This window comes from Schistocerca gregaria, chromosome 3 (genome assembly GCF_023897955.1).
Source record: "Schistocerca gregaria isolate iqSchGreg1 chromosome 3, iqSchGreg1.2, whole genome shotgun sequence".
NCBI lineage: Eukaryota > Metazoa > Arthropoda > Insecta > Orthoptera > Acrididae > Schistocerca > Schistocerca gregaria.
The window spans coordinates 489287715-489294713 of record NC_064922.1 but is presented as its reverse complement, the minus strand read 5'-3'; positions in this window follow the sequence as shown (position 1 = coordinate 489294713).

Sequence of the window (6999 nt, the reverse complement as noted above, 5' to 3'; positions counted from 1 at the left end):
TTTTTGGTTTAAATGATTTCATCTGTTATAATTTTTCATGATGCTGCCAACATTACAGTCAATAACGAGATGTGAGTTCGTGTAGATAAGAATTATATTCCGTGTAAGGGCTGTTATGGCCTTTATACATCTTTTCCTCTTTTACCTCCTAGGAATACTGAATGCTGACTGTTGGAAAGATAAACTTCTAAGTTTGCAGCACTCAGTCAGACGGTATGACCAGAGACAAACAACAATAGTTAAAATAGAATGACTTTGCTGCTCTTCGGCGGAGTGTATGCCATTCTGAAAGTCAACGATAGATTAAAACTTTGTGGCGTACAGGGAGTCGAATCCGTAATGTCAGCTTTCGTGGGCAAATATCTTACTAGCTGAGCTAACGTCGCGGCCCGCCATCTCAATTTCACTTCTGATGGTGTATCTCTCCTGTAGGCCGGTCGGTGTTGCCGTGCGGTTCTGGGTGCTTCAGTCTGCAACCGCGTGACCGCTACGGTCGCAGTTTCGAATCCTGCCTCGGGCATGGATGTGTGTGATGTCCTTAGGTTAGTTAGGTTTAAGTAGTTCTAAGTTCTAGGGGACTGACGACTTCAGATGTTAAGTCCCATAGTGCTCAGAGCCATTTGAACCATGTCTCCTGTATTTCACACTAAACAAACTTGTTCCTGCACATTTTTCGGGACCTGCACTGCTGGCAGTAACAGATGGTTCCTGGTTCGAGTCTCAGTCTGGTATATCGTATAAGATCGACTGAAATGAAGCCTTTCAATCTTCACTTAAAAGCCCACATCTCGTGGTCTTGCGGTAGCGTTCTCGCTTCCCACGCCCGGGTTCCAGGATTCGATTCCCGGCGGGATCAGGGATTTTCTCTGACTCGTGATGGCTGGGTGTTGTGTGATGTCCTCAGGTTAGTTAGATTTAAGTAGTTCTAAGTTCTAAGGGACTGATGACCATAGATGTTAAGTCCCATAGTGCTCAGAGCCATTTTTTCACTTAATATCCACATTTCCCACCATTTTTCTGTAAGTTGGTAGTAATGTTACGAATGAGGCACTACTGGCGTCAGTATACTACAGACCACATGCGAGATCCACCAAGGAAGAACAGCAAACTGGCATATGTTTTCTGAATAGTGGCCGAGCGGTTCTAGGCGCTTTAGCCTGGAACCGCGCGAGTGCTACGGTCGCAGGTTCAAATCCTGCCTCGGACACTGGTGTGTGTGATGACCTTAGGTTAGTTAGGTTTAAGTGGTTCTATGTTCTAGGGGATTGATGACCTCAGACGTTAAGTCCATAGTGCTCAAAGCCATTGTAACCATTTTTTTCTGAACAGTGAAGGGACGAAACCTATTGGAATCCGACGGCAAATGAAGGTCTAATGTGATGTGCATGTCCATCACTGCAGAAAGTGTATGAGTGGAGTGGAACGGACAGAGCGTTTCTACGGTAGACCCTCAGCGCTCGAGCCAGGCACACAGACATGTGGCACGGGTGTCTACTGCAGCAGTTGAAGCTATCATAACGGAAAAGCGCCGTGTGACAACAGTCGTGGCTCAGCACATCATATCACTCAAGAAGTCCTTAAGTGTCTGCAACACGGGTAACACACCAGCTCATCCCGGAACAGAAAGAGCTACGCGTTGACATCTGTGGCACTTTGTAGCAGAAGGCGACGGCTTCTACTCGTTCCAGGAGACGAAATATCGGTACACTACCATCAGTCTCAAACAAAGAGCGCCAACGTTCAATAGCGCCACTCAGAATCAGCAAACCTCAGTTCCAGACGCAGATCTGAAGCGAACAACTGTGATGAATGAGGTCTTATCTTAGAACACTACATAACTATGCGAAACACAATCACCAGTACGTCAAATTCCAATATGTTAAAAAAGTAGCTTCGACCTCCAAGGTCAAACGACATGGACTTCTGACTACAAGTGTGATTTTGCAATATGTCATTGTTCGTCCTCATACTGCCGTGCAGCATAGCGACATGGACATATACAAACGGGTAATATGGCGTACACAAGATACATTACGGCTCTGCATTGACAGAGCTGTTGTTTGTACTAATCTTATTCATGTGAAAAGGTTTTTGACGTGTTTATGGCCGCACGACGTGAATTAATAGGCTTTGAATGCGCATGGTAGTAGTGGGCAGATACATTGGACATTCCATTCCACAATTCGTTAGGAAATTCATTATTCTGAAACCTACAATGTCAAGGATGTGTCTAGAATACGAAATTCCAGGCATTATCTCTCACCGTGGAAAAGGTAGTGGCCGACGGCCTTCACTTACCGACCTGAAGCAGCAGCGTTTGCGTGCTGTTGTCAGGGCTAACAGACAAGCGACACTGCGGGATATAACCGCAGAAATCAATGAGGGACGTACGAAAAACGTATCCTTTAGGACTGTAAGACGAAATCTGGATTGGTGACGTTTTCTGTTTGACCCTATACGACTCTGGAAACCGTGTTTTGGTCACTTGAGTCCCGAATTCAGTTGGTAAGAAATGATGGTAGGCTTGGACTGTGGTGCACGCTCACGAAGTCGTGGGCCCAGGTAGTCAACAAGGCAATGTGCAAGCTGGCGGTATCTCTGTAATTGTGTTGGCTGTTTTTACGCGGAATGGACTAGATCCTCTGCTTCAAATGAACTGATAATTGTCCGGAAATGGTTCGGCTACTTCTAGACCATTTGCTGCCATTCATGGACATCACGTTCCCAAACAACGGTGTCTTGCCACCGGATCACAATATTTCGCGACTGGCTTGAAGAACGTTATGGACAATACGAGCGAATGATTTGACCATCCACATCGCCCGACATGAATCCTGTCGATCATTTGTGGGACGTAATACACAGATCACTGCGGGCAAAAAATCCTGCACCGTCAACACTTTCGAAATTATGGACGTCTATAGAGCCACCATGGCTCAGTATTTCTGCAGAGAACTTCCAGTGACCTTTTGAGTCCATGTCACGCCGGGCATAAGGCCTGACTAAAAAATTAGGAGGTATCCCATGACATTACATATTTTGTAACCGCCACATGGGATTAGCCGAGCGGTCTAAGGCAGTGCAGTCACGGTCTGTGCGGCTGGTCCCGGCGGAGGTTCGAGTCCTCCCTGGGGCATGGATGTGTGTGTTTGTCCTTAGGATGATTGTTAATTAGTGTGTAAGCTCAGGGACTGATGACCTTAGCAGTTAAGTCATTTTTTTTTTTATTTTGTTACTTCAGTATATGTTATGATGAGTGACTCTGTGAGTGCCAAAAATGTGTGTAGCACTTATTACTTCGTGCGAATAAAGAGCCAACTGTGCTTCGCAAGAACGATGCGAACCTCTATGTCGGAGACTGTTGGGTATTTCATTCCGTGGAGGCCGGCTGTGCTGCGGGCAGGCACACGGTGTTTGTCTGTGGGGAGGTCGTTGCCTGGTGACCTGTCGCAGGTCACGCTCGCTGCCCGAGAGCGACAATGGGGCGTCCGCACCCGCTAATTACCCGGCCTCATTACCTTCCAGCGCCGGAGCGACGCGCCCTCCCGACCGTCTCCGCAGACGGCCCGTTTCTCTGCTCTTCTATTTGGATAGTGGCGAGATACGATGGCGATGGTGTACGTCACGAGCGCCTTTCTTGTCTCAGTCGACTATCGGTGGCAAGTGAGTCAGCCGCTTTGCCGTTTTATTCTTGTCCTAAGTTTCGCCTGTCAGCAGTCATTGTTTTAGTTTACACGCAGTCCCACACCTGTAATGTTGTGAGAGCTGTCTACTGCGCAGTTTGGCAACTGAACGATAGTAGTGATGTTGGAGGAACCAACATTTTTACAAAAAGATTTAAATGTTGTAACAGGATGTATGAAAAACTATCGATAACGGAGCTTTTTGTTGACCACAGTTAAATACATAATGGATGTTCTCTACACTCGTCTGAAATTAAAGAACACATATCAGCTACAGAAAACGCACAAGATGATTCATCTCACCTACTAATAGGTGTTATGCAGCCCGCTGCTCCTTCAGATACCAGGCACTAGTTTTCATATTCTCTCGCTCGCTACGGGTGAACTATTATCCCAATGGAAAAGTTAGAGAATTTAATGTAGTTATGTTTTGTACTAGGATACGTTTTCTGTGGGGCAATGGTTCTCTAGTTATCCAAGAAAAACGAGTTTCAAGGTAACTTTTGTACTTGTTTCTTGAATAAGTCTAAAACTATGGCCTCTAGCGGAACCGTATCCCAGCACAAAATTTACCTACAATAATTTTCTACAGAAAGAACCTGTTCATTTTATCAGTAGGGCATCAGTTTGCTCGGGTAGCATAAATCCCTTACATGGGGCAGCTGAGTGACTCTGTATACTTATAAACAGGTTAGAGAATACTTAGAAATCTGTGAACAGCTTTCATTTGTATCTTGCTTACTTTCTAAGTGCTAAAAAGTATTGAATGTTATATTTCTCCTTAGATAATTGTTTCTTTTTTCAATGTTGAAACAGTTTTCGTGAATAAAGTTTATCTGTTCACGTTCTGATTTATGCATAGCGTAGACTTTTCGTTTGAGCAGGTGCTGTAAAATGTTACTACGTTTCTGCTTTCAAATATTTCACCTCTCTTGTGTGGAGGAAATTTAGTAGGCAATATATCAGGTCCTCCTGCAACTTCTGCAATAGTCACGAAAACAATACAAACAGCAAAATAAAGATTAAGAACAGACAAAAGCACAAATGCCGTTTCTACTATAGGAAGACGTCAGTGAGAAGGTGACGCCATAGTCAGCTCCTTCTGAAAATGAAGTCGAGAGACACAGAACTAAATGACGTAATATACTGAAAAGTATGGATTATTCTGAATTCTGAGGAACTTTTTTTAGCTAAAAGAAGGAAAACGTACTAACACTGACAAACTGAATGGTAGATTAAGGGTTCACGTACACGTTTGGAAGCGAAAATAATATTGCAAGACGGTAACTTGTAGTTAATACTATTGAAGATTGTAAGCTAATATTAACAACAAAAGCAGAGATAAATGATGATGGCACATGCACATCACAGTACCGTATAATTGACTTGTCTTCTTTGAATTGTTATTGGTATTTAAAACAAATAGTTCTAATACATTGCAAATAGTTTCATTTAGTTGATGAGTGTGAGATCTGACTTTTGTTTATGTTCATCTGAGTAACTGATATCCATTAATGTTATAATTATATGTTTAACAAAGTGCCTGTAAACGAAATGTAGGGGCATCCAAGCACTTCGTTGTAACTAAAAACTGTACCGTAGATATACATTCCAAGTAGTAGGTCTATTAATTAAACAGCAGTGTAAGAATCATGACTGTTATTGTTGCAGAGTTAAGAGATAAAAAGCAATAGTGTTATGTTTCACAGAACAGATTACAGAACTGTGAAGCATTTAAATCATAAACAAAAAGTAATACATGGTGTTGTGTCGCACTGACTGTCGTGGTCGTGTTACACAACTCCTTTCACACTTGTGATGAACTGCTGGATAACGCCACAGACCTCTCAGTTGCAAAAGGCACACGTCAAATCAGTTATCAAAGCAGATTTCAGGAATGTTGTGCTAGTACAGTCTCAACGTTCGACACGTAGGCTACTTAGAAACGATTGCTTCGACGTGCTGAGGTCGTACACAAACTACACGTGCTCTTCAAACAACCTCGCAAGACAATCTGAAAGGAGGTTCGTCTTAACATAAAATAAGATCGAATAGATTGATTTTCCAGGCATAGATGGCAACACAGATACAGGAACCGAAAGCAAGTCTTCCAGTTAAAAGAATGTATGGGGCATCAATGTTTAGCGATCATTTTTGCCTTCGTTAACAAATAAGCACTAAAACAGCCCGCTGTATTGTTACAGGTGGTTTCGGAGTAATTCTCAAAGAGAAGGGAATGTGAAAAATTTCTTAAAATCTCGATTAAAAAGGCTAGTAGTAATACACTATCCGATGGAAAAATATCCTGACATCCCCATGTATGGTGGAATTGGCCACTAGATCGTTAATACAGGGTGGGACAAATAAAAGGGCCCGGAGAAGAGAGTTCAACAGGATACAAAGAAACACCGTAAAGGAAAGGAAATGCAGTACTAGAATGAGATTTTCACTCTGCACCGGAGTGTGCGGTGATATGAAACTTCGTGGCAGATTAAAATTCGTTTGTGTCTCAGTCCGGCAAACACTCCGCTGGAGAGTGAAAATCTCATTCTGGAAACATCCCCCAGGCTGCGACTAAGCAACGTCTTCGCAATACTCTTTCTTCCAGGAGTGTTATTTCTACAAGGTTCGCAGAAAAGCTTCTGTGAAGTCTGGAAGGTGCGAGACGAGGTACTGGCAGTGGCTGTGAGGACGGATCGTGAGTAGCTTAGTTGGTAGAGCACTTGCCTGCTAAAGACAAAGGCAATCGTAGGAAATCAGCGGAATGAATTACACATAAGTTCGAAAATACTACAGCAGTCCATTTAGCACAGTGAGATTAAGAGAGTTGGAAATATGGGGTACAATTAACGAGAAGCTCCTCATAAGCCACACATTTCTGTAGGCAGTGTTAAGCGACGCCTAAGATTGTGTAAAGAGTTATTCCACTGGACAGCGAACTGACCCTGTAGCGTGTGGTGTCTTGGTGTTTGCCTGGAGAACGTTACCTCACATAATGTACATAGCATCAACACCTACCAATGGAGGAGGTGGTGTTATGTTATGGGATAGTTTTTCGTGTTTAGGGAGTTGTCTCCCCATTGCACTTAAGAAAAAGCTAAATGCGGAAGGAGACGAACATTTTTTTTTTTTGTTGAAATTTGTGGTATGTTCCTGTAGGACCAAACTGCTGAGGTCATCGGCCCCTAGGGTTAAACATTACTTAACCTAACTTAAAGTAACTTATACTAAGGACGACACACACAACAATGCCCGAGGGAGGACTCGAACCTCCGACGGGGGCAGCCGCGCGAACCGTTGCAAGAAGCCGAAGACC